We start from the raw sequence: 16,932 nt of genomic DNA on the forward strand, positions 1-16,932 counted from the left end.
GTTACTTTCTTGGTGAACAGATATCTCCTCCCATCCTTTTGGATGAGGAAGAACAATGCTTACCATCAGGGAAAGACATAAAAGTCAAGGCTTCTGTATCCTAAACATCCAAAATAAATATTCAGTGGGCTCAGGCCATGGAAGAGCTCAAAAAGGATTTTGAAAATCAAGTTAGAGAGGTGGAGAAAAAAACTGGGAAGAGAAATGAGAGAGATGCAAGCAAAGCATGAAAGAGGGTCAACACCTTGCTAAAGGAGACCCAAAAAAATGCTGAAGAAAATAACACCTTGAAAAATAGGCTAACTCAACTGGCAAAAGAGGTTCAAAAAGCCAATGAGGAGAAGAATGCTTTAAAAAGTAGAATTAGCCAAATGGAAAAGCAGGTTCAAAAGCTCACTGAAGAAAATAGTTCTTTCAAAATTAGAATGGAACAGATGAAGGCTAATGACTTTATGAGAAACCAAGAAATCACAAAACAAAACCAAAAGAATGAAAAAATGGAAGAGAATGTGAAATATCTCATTGGAAAAACAACTGATTTGGAAAATAGATCCAGGAGAAACAATTTAAAAATTATGGGACTACCTGAAAGCCAGGATCAGAAAAAGAGCCTAGACATCATCTTTCATGAAATTATCAAGGAAAACTGCCCTGAGATTCTAGAACCAGAGGGCAAAATAAGTATTCAAGGAATCCACAGATCACCGCCTGAAAGAGATCCAAAAACAGAAACTCCTAGGAACATTGTGGCCAAATTCCAGAGTTCCCAGGTCAAGGAGAAAATATTTCAAGCAGCTAGAAAGAAACAATTCAGGTATTGTGGAAATACAATCAGGATAACACAAGATCTAGCAGCTTCTACATTAAGGGATAGAAAGGCATGGAATATGATATTCCAGAGGTCAAAGGAACTAGGACTAAAACCAAGAGTCACCTACCCAGCAAAACTGAGTATAATACTTCAGGGGGAAAAATGATCATTCAATGATATAGAGGACTTTCAAGCATTCTTGATGAAAAGACCAGAGCTGAAAAGAAAATTTGACCTTCAAACCCAAGAATTAAGAGAAGCATGAAAAGGTAAACAGCAAAGAGGAATCATAAGGGACTTACTAAAGTTGAACTATTTACATTCCTACATGGAAAGACAATATTTGTAACTCTTGAAACTTTTTTCAGTATCTGGGCAGTTGGTGGGATTACATACACACACATACACACACACACACACACACACAGAGCACAGGATGAATTGAATAAGATGGAATCATATCATAAAAAAATGAAATTAAGTGGTGAGAGAGAAATATATTGGTAGGAGAAAGGGAGAAATGGAATGGGGTGAATTATCTCTCATAAAAGAGGCAAGTAAAAGACTTTTCAGTAAAGGGAAAAAGGGGGAGGTGAGAAAAAAACATGAAGCTTACTCTCATCACATTCGACTAAAGGAAGGAGTAAAATGCACGCTCATTTTGTAATGAAAATCTATCTTACAATACAAGAAAGTGGGGGAGAGGAGGAGAAGCAGGGTAGGGGGGATGATGGAAGGGAGGGCAGTGGGAGGAGAGAGAAATTTAAAGTCAACACTCTAGGGATGGAACAGGATCAAAAGAGAGAATAGAAGCAATGGGGGGTAGGATAGGATGGAGGGAATTAGTAAGTTAGTTGTGTAAGTTAGTCTTACACAACACGACTATTATGGAAGTCATTTGCAAAACTACACAGATATGGCCTATATTGAATTGCCTGCCCTCCCAAAGGGAATAGGTGGGGAGGGAAGGATGGGTACAAGTTGGAACTCAAAGTTTTAGGAACAACTGTTGAGTATTGTTCTTGCAACTAGGAAATAGAAATACAGGTAATGAAGTATAGAAAGTTATCTTGCCCTACAGGACAAAAGAGAAGATGGGGATAAGGGAAGGGAGGGATGTTAGAAGAGAGGGCAGATTGGTGATAGGAGCAATTAGAATGCTTGGCGTTTTGGGGTGGGGGAGGGGAGAAAATTTGGAACCCAAAATTTTGTGGAAATGAATGTTGAAAAGTTAAATAAATTAATTAATAATAAAAAAAAGAATTAGCTTAAAGAGGGAATAACATACACAATCAATTGAGTATAGAAATCTATCTTATCCTACAGGGAAGCAGGAGTAGAGGGGGATAAGAGATAGTTGGGGGAGCTAATGAAAGGGAAGGAGGATTGGGGGAGGCAGTGGTCAGAAGCAAAAGAGTTTTGAGGAAAGACAATGTGAAAGGATAGATAGAGAAGGATTAATGGGGAAAATAGGATGGAGGGAAGTACAGTTAGTAATCATAGCTGTGAATGTGAATGGGATAAGCTCACCGACAAAACAGAAGCAGATAGCAGAATGGATTAAAAGTCAGAATCTTACAAAAACTGGGAAAAAATTTGCACAGTAAGTTTCTGTAATAAAGGTCTAATTTCTCAAATATATAGAGAATAGAATCAAATTTGTAAGTATAAGAGTCACTACCTAATTGATAAGTGATCAAAGGATATGAATATGCAAATTTCAGATGAAGAAATCAGTTATCTATAGTAATATAAAAAAATATCCTAAATCACTATTGATTGAAGAAATGCAAATTAAAACAACTCTGAGGTACTACTTTATACCTATTATATTGACTAATATAACAGAAAAGCAAAATGGAGGGGATATGGAAAAATTGGGACACTAATGTGTTATTGGTGGAGTTGTGAACTGATACAATCGTTCTGAAGAGCAATTTGTAATTATGACCAAAAGTCTATAAAACTGTGTGTACCCTTTGATCCAGTAATACCACTACTAGGTCAGTATGCCAAAGAGACTTTTTAAAAAAGGAAAAGTACCTATATATTCAAAAATATTTATACCAGATCTTTTTGTGGTGGCAATGAATTACAAATTGAGGAGATGTCCATCAATGGGAGAATGGCTAAAGAAGTTGTGGTATATGATTGTGATGGAATGTTATTGTGCTATAAGAAATAATGAGTAGGATCTTTTCAGAAAAACCTGGACTTACATGAACCAATACAAAGTAAAGTGAGCAGAACCAGGAAAATATTGCACATGGTAACAGCAATATTGTATGATGATCAGTTGTGAATGACTTAGCTATTCTTAACAAATACCATGATCTAAGATAATTCCAAAGGACTTATGATGAAAAATGCTGTCTCCAGAGAAAGAACTTATAGGATCTGAATGCAGATTGAAGCCTACTTTTTTTAAACTTTCTTTATCTTTCTTGGGGATTTTGTCTGTGTTTCCTTTCACAATATGACTAATATGGAAATATATATTGCATGACTGGAAATGTATAACACATCAAATTGTTTGCCTTTTCAATGAGGGGGAAGGGGCAGGACAGAGGGAGAGAATTTGGAACTCAAATTTTAAAAGATGGATGTTAAAAATTACTTTTACATGTAATTGGAAAAAATATATATAAAAAAAGAATAAGCACTGAAATGGAGTTTAACCAATAAATCAGGGATTCTTAACCATTTGTATACTATGGGTCCTTTGGTTAATCTAGTTAACCCTATGGATCCTCTCTTAGAATTATGCCTTTAATAAATAAAATAAAATTTACAAGATTATAAAGAAAACCAGCTATTCCAAAATACAGTTATCAAAATACTAAAATCATACACAAATTTGTGGATGGTATGTTAAATTAAGTGAAGAATCATCATGATCTCAAGTAATCACAGCTCTACTAGTCTGCTGAGTAAGCGCAGAGTATAACAAATATCTGCAAAAACTTCCTGTTCTCTACATCCTGTTTATATAGTCTGTGTCCCAATTTAAATTGCCTTCTACTTTCTTCTGTGTATTTTTAAAATGTTTCATTGATGTTTTTTTCTATTTTCTTCCTTTTTCCTACATCGTTATCATTCTTTTCCTCTTTCCTTTGACTCCCCACCAAAGAAAAGCTCTCCCTTGTAACAAATAAAAATAGTTAAGCAAAATATATTTTTATTTTTAACGGCTATAATTGTCTCTATTTTATATCATCCTATATCTGTTAGTACAGATGTTTTTTAACTGTGAAGCTCTCTTACAACTCCCTTTGTACTTCAATACCCTGTTAGTCAAAAAAAGTCTTGCAATGACAAAAATAGCAGCCAATCAGAACAGAACAAGAATTTCCTTTGATTTTTTTAACTTTTTTTCATATAAAAAGTCATATAATAAGATCTGACTGAGTTTGTGCTTAGATAATCTCTGTGTACATTTTGTTTGCTTTTTAGTACAAATATGTACTTAGTGTATCTTGAAGTTTTATTCCAAATCCCATAACAACACATATTTCAGTTAATTGTGTGACTGTAAAGATGCAGAATATTGTTCATGAAAGCCTACCTGGTCCTGTTTTACATCTTCATTAAAGATGCCTTTTATTATGTTAGATATAAGTAATTAAAATATGTATAAGCCCTGCCCCCATGAAATAGCTATGTATTGATTGAACAGGACCTGTGATTTCACTAATATTAGAACTCCCAGGAGGGAGACTCCATCTACAATTGCAGAGCAGCATCTCCTCTAATTTATAATATTAGACTTCTCTGGAACACCAAAAGATTAAATGATTTGTGCAGTGTCCCATAGCTAGTAAGTGTTGGATTCACATCTTTTTGAGTTGGTGGCCTTACAATATCAAGTTGCTTCTCATCTACATGTACATTCTACATAAATAGGTGATTTAATTGATTTTGACAGATCCATGAGGTTTTATGTTACTCTGATTCAATTAAATCAAACAAGGACCTTTTCTGTTGTGATTTAAAGTCTTAGTGTCATAACAATGAAATCAGCAAAAGACTATGGAACTAGATAAATAAAATAACTTAATCCATCTAGAGGAAGAAAAGGTAAAGAATCTCATTGTAAATAATGAAAGAAAAGTAAGGAAGAAGGGTCCAACCTCTCTATCAAAATGATTTGGTTCAGTCTTTGACGCAGCTGTTTAAAAAAAATAGAAAAGTTGATCAATGGGCTAGATTAGACCTACTGGGAAGAAACTGAATGTAAATGGACTGCATCAAATAAACTTGAGTAGTGCAGTTATTAGGGTAAAGTTACCTTTTGTTTATAATAACTGCTGGAAAGAAAAGCAGAAAAAGCAGTCCAGCAAAAATTTGGTTTAGACCAGCATCTTATATCAGAGAATGTAATAATTTCCAAATGTATACATGACCTAAATATAAATCATCATGTCATAAACAAATTTGAAGAGATGGAAATAAGATTCCTTTTACAACTATACATAATAAGGTTTATTATAAGGTTAGGTCTTGAGATCATCATAACAGTCTCCTCTTAAGGGAGATTGTAGCTTATAGAATCTCTTTATGGAAAAATGCTGACAATAATATTTTTTCAAGGATTATGCAGCTGTACATCTAAAAATAACTATCTTTCTAACTGTTAACTTTTATTCTCAGCATGTGAACTCATTAAGATGTTGTTTTCCTCTAGGTCTCTGACTGGCCTATCGGTCTTCCTTCAAAATGTCAACCAGGTACTGGACAAAGACTTAAACTGATGGTAGCCACAAGTGTGGAGAAGTATGGGACTGTGGGCCCAGTCACAGATAGGAAGTATCAACAGGGGACCCCTATGTCCTCCCGGGAGGAATTCCCTTATGCCAAAGGATTGCCAATGAAGCCTCTCCAGAACTGCATGACTATGCACAACTTCTAGTGGGTTTTAATGCTAAAGGACTTGGTGCTTTAGAATGATATAACCATCTCTTGTTCCCATGATGGTGACAAGAGGTATCTGTGCCAAAGACTGACCTCTGAGGCAAGAAGAGCAATTCATTCCTTGTATCTTAAAAGGAGTAATTTCATCATCTGACTTTCTTCTTCCTCCCTTTGAAACATGTGGCTTATAACTCCCTTTATCTGAACCTTCCCATGAGGAATAAGGGAGAGATACCTTCATCAACCTCCAGAAATTATGGCAGTATTAAACATATATGTTTCCTAGGGCCATTAAGTCTGGGCCTGGGTCCTCTGACTTCATTTGCTGATTTGTTTCTCTGAGGATAAGTGACTGAGTGGTAATCCTGAGATAGATGCTTCTGTCTTAGAAGGCAACCTTGTAAGTTCAAGAACCAGTAGCTCCAGGTACTTCACTTGGGGTTAGCTGCAATTTGAGGAGTGTCACTTACAAAGACTACATACCTTCTTGAAGAAAAAGACAACCACTGGCAGGAGGAGCCCAATTCTTGACCTGTCTTGCCAGAATATATGGATTTTGAAGGAGATAGTGCAAAGCTAAGGTGAATATGAAATTATTACTAGCTCATATTTATATAGTTGCCTTATAGATTGCAAAGCATTTTACATATGTTATCTCTTTAATCTTCACAAAAACCTTGTCTTCATATTTTAAGTTCCAGCTTCTTGGAAGAGCTACTGTTGTAATAAGTTGTTGCTTCCTGTTATTCAGTTCTTTGTCAGTAGCTATTTCATCAAAGCAACTCCTGCCTCCCTTTGCTTTCCTTTGCTTTCCTTCCCTTCCCTTCCCTTCCCTTCCCTGTCCTGTCCTCCTTTCTCTTTCTTTGTCCACAAAGGGCATCATACCCTTACCTGTGGGTGCTGCATCACTTAAATCTAATTCACTTGTAAGTCATGGCATCCATCACCTTCCTGATACCATGGTACTCTTTGAGAAGGAAGGACAAACAACAATTACAACAGGAGTTGTATAACATGTGTTTGGACAGATTTGAATGAATTCCTCATAGGTGAGTCAAGTACTTTGAATGCTAGTTAAGCATCCTGGTAAATATAGTTCTATCTAAACTGATTGAAAATACTGACATTGATAAACTTTGTGGAGTAAAGAAATACAAAGTCTTTCCTTGAGGTGTGTCCAACTTGTGAATGGCATTATTGTTGAGAGTTTATAAATTAGTAAACATTTATTTAGTACTGACTATGTGTCAGGTATTGTGCTAAGTGCTAGTGATACAAAAAGGGTTTATTTTACATGAAAGAGAGAGAAGATGGGGAGGGGAGGCAATGTTTGAACTTTGCTCATCTGAACTGGCTTGAGCAGGAAAGAATATTCATACACATACAATTGGGTTCAGAAATTCATCTTACCTAATAGGTAAGTAGGAAGGAAAGGGGCTAAGGGAGAAGGGGAGAAGGGGAAGAATAAGAGGGAGAGAAGAATAAAGGTGGTGGTGGTCAAAAGCAAAACAGACTCTTGAAGAAGAGATGGTAAAAAAGAGCAATATATATGTACATACATATATACCCCAACTCAGCACCAAGTAAGCTGCCAGATCCCTTAAGACTCCAGCAGAACAGCCCATCTCACCCCCTCAACATAGCACCAAACACAAGGGTCCCCCATGAGCCTCAGGGTAATATTAGTGCAGAATCAGATAAACAGCCAGGGCTTGTAGCCACTAGCACAAGAAGCCTGAGATGGAGCCTCTTCCTCTATGGAAACAGAGATCAAATTTAAAAGAAAGGTGAAGAGACCCCCCAAAAAGATGAGCAACACACACGCACACACGCACACACACACACACACACACACACACACACACACACACAGAGCATAAAAACAATCTGACCATAGAAAGTTATTATGGTGACAACAAAGACCAAGACACAAACTCAGAAGAGGACAATAACATCAAAACACTTATGGTAAAATCTCCAAAGAAAAATGTGAAGTGATTTCAAGTCCAGAAAGAACTCATGGAAGAGCTCAAAGAGCTCAAATTTTAAGCTCAAAGCTTAAAAATCATATAAGAGAGGTAGAAGAGAAATTGGAAAAGAAATGAGAAGGATGCAAGAGAATTATGAAAAGAGTCAACAGCTTGGAAAACTGCTTAAAAGGTAGAATTCACCAAATGGAAAAAAAGGTACAAAATCTAATTGTGGAAAACAATACCTTAAAAGTTAGAGCTGGGCAAAAGTAGAAGCTAATGACTGGATGAGATGTCAAGAATCAATCAATCAAAATTCAAAGAATGAAAAAATGGAAGAAAATATAAAACACCTCATGGAAAAAACAAATGATCTGGAAAATAGATCCAGGAGAAAATATGAGAATTACTGGACTACCTGAAAGCTATAATCAAAAGGATGGCCTGGACAGTATCTTTCGAGAAATTATTGAGGTAAACTGCCCTGATGTATTGGGACCAAAGGACAGAATAGGCCTTGAAAAAATCCACTGACACCTGAGGAAAAACATCCCGAAATAGATACTCCAAGGAACATTATAGCCAAGTTTTAGAACTGTCAAGTCAAGCAAGAAAAGACTACAAGTGACCAGAAAGAAACATTTCAAATACTGGGGAGTCACAATCAGGGTTACACAGGACTTGGCAGCTACAACAGTAAAGGATCAGAGGTCATGAAACACGATATTCCAGAAGGCAAAGGAGCAAGGATTATCACCAAGAATCACTTATCCTGTGAAATTAAGCAAAATATATCAAGGGAAAAAATGGTCATTCAACAAAAGAGAAGGATTTCAAGCCTTCACACAGAGAAGACCTGAACTGAACTAAAAATTTGACATCCAGTATAAAGACTCAAGAGAAGCATAAAAAAGGGAAAAAGGGAAAAAAAAAACCCATAAGGCATTTAATAGAGCTAAACTATTAACATCCCTACATGGGAAGATGATATTTGTAATTCTTAACAATTGTATCACTAATACAAGAATAAGCATAGATGGAGGATATGGGTATAAGGTGAATTTGAGGAAATTTTAGCTAAAATAGAGAAAGAAAATTATAGACCAATTTCCCTAAATGAAAACTGAATGCAAAATTTTTGAACAAAATGCCAGGAAGGCAACTCTAGAAAAAGTCACAAGGATTGTACACTATGACCAGGTGGTATTTGTACCAAGAATTCAGTATTAATTCAACATTAGGAAAACTATCGACATAATTGATCATATCAATAGCAAAATTAACAGAAACCATACGATTATTTCGATAGATGCTGAAAAGTCTTCTGACAAAATACAGTACCCAATCCTATTAAAAATACTAGAGAGTATAAGAATAAAGGTAGTGTTCCTTAAAACAATAAGCAATATTTGTCTAAAGCAAGCATTATGTGTAATGGGGATAAGCAAAAAGCCTTTCCAATAAAATCATGGATGAAGCAAGGATGTCCATTATCACTACTATTAATCAATGTAGTACTAGAAATGTTAGCTACAGCAATAAGAGAAGAAAAAGAAATTGAAGAATTTATAATAGGCAATGAGGAACCAAAAACCATCACTCTATGCAATTGATATGATGGTATACTGAGAGAATCTTAGAGCATAAACTAAAAAATTACTTGAAATAATTAACATCTCTAGCAAAGTTGCAGGATAGAAGATAAACCCACAAAAATCGTCAGCATTTCTTTATATGACCAATAATGTCCGGCTGCAAGAGGTAGAGAAATTCCATTTAAAATAACTAAGCAATATAAAATACTTAAGAGTCTATTGCCAAGACAAACCCAAGAACTATATGAACACAATTACAAATACTTTTCATGCAAATAAGTCAGATCTAAAAAATTGGAAAAATATCATTAACTCAGCTAATATAATAAAAATGATAATTCTAGCTAAAGTAATTTTCTTATTCAGTGCCATACCAATCAAACTACCAAAAATTTACTTTATAGAGCTAGGAAAAATAACCACAAAATTCTTGTGGAAGAATAGTCAAGTATTCTTAAATAATCAAGGGAATTAATAAAAAAATAATACAAAGGAAAGTAGCCAGATCACAAACTATATTATAAAGTAGTAATCATCAAAACTATCAGGTACTTGTTAAGAAATAATGTGGTGGGAGTGGAGACAAGATGGCAGAGGAGAAGCAGGGACTTGCTCGAACTTTCCCCCAGAACCCTTAAAATACCTGTAAAAAATGACTACAAACAAATTCTAGAGCAACAGAAATCACAAAATGACAGAACAAAACAGATTTCCAGCCCAAAACAACCTAGAAGTCCTACAGGAAGGGCTTATTGCACTAGGCTCAGAGCAGAGCACAGCCCAGCAAGGGCCACATTGGCACAGATCAGACTAGAGCAGGTCTCAGAGCACTGGCAGCTGCTGTGGTTTTCAGATTTCTCAACCCACAAATGCCAAAGATAGCTTCAAAAATCAGTGAGAAAACTCTCTCATCTGGCTGAGAGGGAAGTGTGATCTGGCCCCAGCCCCAGGGCAGCTGCAGCCACTTCTGGAGCTCTCGGCCTACAGACAGTCGAGGAATTGAGGGGCTCATCTGGGTCTCAGTCCTGAGTGGCAGTCCTAGGACAAGGAGGAGTGCTTCTGTGGCAGAACTGGTATCAGCTGTGAAGAGGGAATCCCACTTGCTACACAAAGCCTCTGAAACCTGGGGTAGTACATCTTCCACTTACCAAAGGACTCAAAAGTCAAGTAATTAGCTGGGAAAATGCCCAAAAAGAGGGAAAATAAGACTATAGAAGGTTACTTTCTTGGTGAAAAGATATTTTTTCCATCCTTTTGAGTGAGGAAGAACAAAGCATACCATCAGAGGCAGACCAAAGCATACAACCAGAGGAAGACAGCAAGGTCAAGGCTCCTACATCCAAAGCCTCCCCCCCTCAAAAAATGAAATGGTCTCAGGCCATGGAAGACCTCAAAAAGGATTTTGAACATCAAGTAAGAGAAGTAGAGGAAAAGTTGGGAAGAGAAATGAGAGTGATACAAGAAAATCATGAAAAATGAGTCAACTCCTTGCTAAAGTTTGCTAAAGGAGACCTCCACAAACTGATGAAGAAAATAATACCTTTAAAAAAACAACCCAAAATGGCAAAGGAGCTCCAAAAAGCCAATTAGGAGAAGAATGCCTTAAGAAGCAGAATTGGCCAAAAGGAAAAGGAGATCCAAAAGTTCACTGAAGAAAATACCTCTTTAAAAATTAGAATGAAGCAGATGGAAGCTAATGACTTTATGAGAAACCAAGAAATTATAAAACAAAACCAAAAGAATGAAAAAAATAGAAGACAATGTGAAATATCTCATTGTAAAAACAACTGACCTTGACAATAGATCCAGGAGAGATAATTTAAAAATTATTGGTGTACCTGAAAACCCTTATCAAAAAACAGCCCAGACATTATCTTCCAAGAAATTATGAAGGAAAACTGCCCTGATAGTCTAGCACCAGGGCTAAAATAGAAATGGTAAGGATTTTCTGATCACCTCCTGAAAGAGACCCCAATAGGAAAACTCCTAGGAATATTGTTGCCAAATTCTAGAATTCCAAGGTCAAGGAGAAAATATTACAAGCAGCCAAAAAGAAACAATTCGAGTATTGTGGAAATACAGTCAGGATAACACAGGATTTAGCAGCTTCTACACTGAGGGATTGAAGGACTTGGAATATGATATTCCAGAGGTCAAAGGAGATAGGATTAAAACCAAGAATTACCTACCCAGCAAAACTGAGTATAATATTTCAGGGGAAAGAATGGTCATTCAATGAACTAGAGGACTTTCAAGCATTCTTGTTGAAAAGACCACAGCTGAATAGAAAATTTGACTTTCAAATACAAGAATCAAGAGAAACAGGAAAAGGAAAATATGAAAGAGAAGCCATAAGAAACTCATTGAAGTTGAACTGTTTACATTCCTACATGGAAAGATGATATTGTAACTCATGAGACCTTTTTCAGTATTAGGATAGTTAGAAGGAAAATGTATACATATGAGTGTGTAGGTGTGTATGTGTATGTGTATATATGCATGCGTATATTATATATGTGTAGGTATGTATATGCATGTGTGTGTATATGTGTGTATATGCACACACACACACACACACACACACACACATATATTGAGAGAGAGAGCACAGGGTGAGTTAAATATGAAGGGAGAATACCTAAAAAATAAAATTTATTGTTTAGAGTAATGCACTAGGAGAAAGAGAAAGGATGTAACAAATCATGTCATATAAAAGAGGCAAGAAAAAGCTTTTGCAATAGAGGGGAAGTGAGGGGGAGAAGAAAGGAAATAAGTGAGTCATACTTTCATGGGATTTGGCTTACGGAGGGAATAACACACACTCAGTTGGGTATGGAAATCTATTTTACCCTGCAGGAAGGCAGAGAAGAAGGGAATAGGAGAGGGAAGATAATAGAAGGGACAGCAAATTGGGGCAAGGGGTAATCAGAAGCAAACACTATTGTGGGAGGACAGGTCAAGGGAGAGAATGGAATAAATAGAGGGCAGGATAGGACAAAAGGAAATGTGGTTAGTCTTTTGCAACATGACTACTATGGCTATACATGTATGTCCTATATAGAATTGCTTACTTTCTCAATGAGGGTGGGGGGGAGGGAGGAAGGGAGAGAATATGGACGTCAAAGCTTTAAAAACAAATGTACAAATTGTTTTTACATGCAACTGGGAAATAAGATATACAGGGTACAGAAATCTATCTTGCCCTATAGGAAAATAGAAGGAAAGGAGATAAGAAAAGAGGTGTTGGTGATAGAAGGGAGGATGGACTTGGGGGAAGGTGAATGGGGTGCATGGTGTCCTAGAGTGGGGGTGGGGAAAGATGTGGAGAAAATTTGGAATTCAAATTTTTGTGGAAATGAATGTTGAAAACTGAAAAATAAATTATATATTTTTTTAAAAAAGAAATAACGTGGTGAATCGGTGGAATAGATTAGGTACACAAAGCACAGTATTCAATGATCATAGTAACGTAGTATCGGATAAATGCAAAGACCCCAGCTTTTGACATAAGAACTCACTATCTGACAAAAACTGCTGGGAAAACTGGAAAACAGTAAGACACAGACTAGGTATAGAATAATATCTCACACCAGATACCAAGACAAGGTCAAATGGGTAGATGATTTACATATAAAGGGTGACACTTAATAGAAGATTTGACATACAAGAACCAAGAGGAATATAAGGTATATGACAATGACTGATTATAAGGGATTCATAAGGACAAGATCTTTATCTTTTATATATGTAAAATGTATATCTAAATTTCTTCTTAATAATTGAGTAACTCATAACAAAGAGTGGAGAAAACCTGAATATAATATTAATTTAAAATATAAATCCATTTCAGAACAGCTGAAAAGAGTAATTATTTCATGCAAATGAGGTGCAAGAGGAAGATCTGATACAGAGGAATTAGATAGAGGAAGAGGGCAAGTAGTTCTGGTAAACTTCTTTCATCAGGAATGCAATTAAGAGGGAAAAATACTTATTAATTTAGAAGAATATAAAAATCTTCTAAATTCAGAGGAAATAAAATGGTAGGGGCATGAGGAGGGGGGAAAGGACAATGGTGCGCTCTTTAGAGGGGATAGTGAGGGAATAGGTAAAAGGGAGGTATAGAAGGATGTTTAGATTTATGGAAATGGGAGGATAGGGGAGGGATCCTTGGGAGGAGGATAGGCAAGTAATAGGAGGGCAAGGTAGTGGGTAGAAGTAAAGTTGAAGAGGCAAGAGAGAGGAAACAAGAGATAAGCACAAACATAAAAACAAAGATCAGGAGTAGAATATTTTGGGAAAAGTGTATGTCTATATATGTATATGTATATATCTATAGCTACAGAGAAACATATCTAAACTTTATTGTTGCCTTTTGAAGGGTGGAGAGGAGAGGGAAAAAGAACAAAGTAAAAAAAGTACATAGTAAAGAACAAAAAAAAACTCACAAGGAAACAAAGAATAGATGGATGATTCTCAACACAATGTGTATTATTCATCATACAGGCTTTCTTGAAATGAAAATTTATTGTTCTGCATTTTGAATCCTCTCATGTTCTGCTATGCACATGACATACTTTTTTTCTTTCTTACTTTGTATTTAAGTTCCAGTGTTTAAGTTTATAATATGCTTTTGTTTCTTTTCTCTATTCTCTATTTGTGTTTTGGTCCTTGAGTCCAAAATAAAAATTAAAAAAAAAGATTGGCTAATATGATAAAAAGGAAAAAATGATAAATGTTGGAGAGAATGTGGAAAAATTGGGAAACTGATGCACTGTCAGTGGAGTTGTGAACTGATCCAACCATTCTGGACAGCAATTTGGAACTATGCCCAAAGGACAACCAAACTGTGCATACCCTTTAATTCAACAATACCACTACTAGCTCTGTATCTAAAAGAGATCATTAAAAAAGGGGAAAGGACTTATATATGCAAAAATATTTACAGCGGCCCTTTTTATGGAAGCAAAATATTGGAAACTGAGGGGATGTCTATTAACTGGGGAATGGCTAAACAAGTCATGGAATATGAATGTAATGGAATGCTATTGTGCAATAAGAATTGAAGAACAGTCAGATTTCAGAAAAATGTGGAAAGACTTGTCAAAACTGATGCAAAGTGGAATGAGCAGAACCAGGAAAATACTGTACAAAGTATCAGCAACATTGTGTGATGATCCACTGTGAATGACTTAGCTCTTTTCAGCAACACAATGATTGAAGACAAGTACAAGGGACACATGAAAGAACATGCTATCCGTATTCAGATAAAGAACTGATGGATTCTGAATGCAGATCAAAGTATAATTTTTTACTTACTTCATTCTTCCTTGTGTTTTGTTTTTGCTTTTGATCTGTTTCTTCTTTCACAACTGTGACAAATATGGAAATATTTTACATGATAACACATGCATAAATTATATCAAACTGCTTGCCATTTTCAGAAGAGGGGAGAGAGAAAAATTTGGAACTGTAAAAATGAATGCTAAAAATTTTCTTGACATGTAAGTGTGGGAAAAAATACTATTAAACTAATGAAAAGAAAGAAAGAAAAAGAAACTGAACAAGCCATAAATGAACTTCCTAAGGGAGAAAAAAAAACCCAGGACTAGATGATATTACAAAGGAATTTTACAAATGTTTAAAGAACAATTAATTCTAATTGAAAAAATAGGTACAGAGGGATTTCTACCGAATTCATTCTATGATACAAATATGAGTACGATATCAAAATCAAAGAGAGAAAAAAACAGAGAAAGAAAACTATGGGTCAACTTTCCTAATAAATATTGATACAAAATTTTAAAATAAAATACTATCCAGAAGATTACAACATATACCACAAAGATATAGTATGTGTTCATCCTTCGTTGCCAAAGAAGACCATGCCATCAGAGAAATGATGACATGACTTGCACTTGACTATGTTTTGAGCGAAGAAGGGCTGTGCAGGTTATCAGCCTCACTTCTCCAGATCCATCTGAATCCACTGACCAGATATTCATCAGGATGACTGGAGGTGACCCAGGATGAGACAATTGGGGTTAACTGACTTGCCAAAGGTCACACAACTAGTGTGTGTCAAGTGACTGAGATGAGATTTGGACTCAGGTCCTCCTGACTCCTGCACTGGTTCTCTATCCACTGCACCACCTAGCTGCCCAACAAAGATATAGTATGACTAAGCTGGATTCAGGAATGTAGGACTGGTTTAAAATTATGAAACCTTTAGGCATAATTGGTCCTATCAATAATAAAAACAATATAAATCACATATGTATATCAATAGATTCAGAAAAAAGATTTTGACAAGATATAGTACTCTTCAATATTAAAAATATTTAAAAGCATAGGAATAAATAGAACTTTTTAAAGAAATGCTAAATAGTATCTATCTAAAACCAAGATCAAGCATGGAATAAACTAAAAACCTTCCCCACAAGATCAAGGGTGAAACAAAGATGACCATTATCACCATTATTATACAGGTTTGTACTAGAAATGCTAAGAAAACTAAACTGAAGGAATAAGCATAGGCAATATATGACATAAAAACAACAGTTTTTGCAGATGATAAGATGGTTTACTTAGTGAATCTATGAATAAACTTGTTAAAATGTTTAACAACTTCAGCAAATTTACAGTATATAAAACAAACCCATACAAGTTATCCATATTTCTATATATGACCCCAAAAAAAGCCAGAAGAGAAAGAGAAATTCTATTTAGAATAGCTTCATACAATATAAAATTCTTGGGAGTCCTTCAACCAATTCACACACAGAAACAAAACACTTTCCACACAAATAAAGATAGATCTAAATGACTGGAGATATGTTAATTGCTGAATTAATATAATTAAAATGACAATGCTATGCAAACTATTTTACTTACTTAATGATCTGCAAGCTACAAAAGAATTTCTTAATAGAGCTAAAAAATACCCCTGAAACCAAAATTCATCTGGAGGAATAAAAGTCCAAGAATATCAAGAAAATCAATTTTTTAAGAAAGTGAAGGAAGAAGGCCTAGAAGTTCCAGATTTCAAACTGTGCTACAAAGCTATAAATATCAAAATAACTTAGTACTGTATGAGAAATAGAATGATTGATCAATGAAACAGATTAGTTATCAATATATATAACCAAATGAGTATAATAATCCTGTGTTTGATAAACCCAAATATTTGACAAAATCAAAACTGAAAAGCTGCAAAGTATTCTGGTAAAAATGAGGAATAGACCAGCATCTCCCACAATACATGAAGATAAGCTCAAAATGGGTACTTGATTAAGATGTAAAGGGTGATAACATAAGCAAATTATTGGAACATGGAAGAAATTACTTCTCAGTTCTATGGATGAGGAAGAGTTAATGACCAAAGAGAAGAAAAAGAGGTTCACAGGAGGTAAAATGGACAATTTTGATTACATAACATTGAAAAGTTTTTGCATATTCAAAATCAATGCAATCAATGTGAAAAGAAAAGCAAGAATCTGGGGGAAGGAAAGTAGAGTGGAGAATATAAGTTTCTTGGGTAAAAAGTTTCACTGGAGAATAAACCAAATTTATAAGAATAAGAACCCATCCTCAGTTGGTAAATAGTCAAGGTATATGAACAAAAAGCTTTCAGAGGAAGAAATCAAAA

The sequence above is a fragment of the Notamacropus eugenii genome, chromosome 3 (assembly GCF_028372415.1).
Source record: "Notamacropus eugenii isolate mMacEug1 chromosome 3, mMacEug1.pri_v2, whole genome shotgun sequence".
Classification (NCBI taxonomy): domain Eukaryota; kingdom Metazoa; phylum Chordata; class Mammalia; order Diprotodontia; family Macropodidae; genus Notamacropus; species Notamacropus eugenii.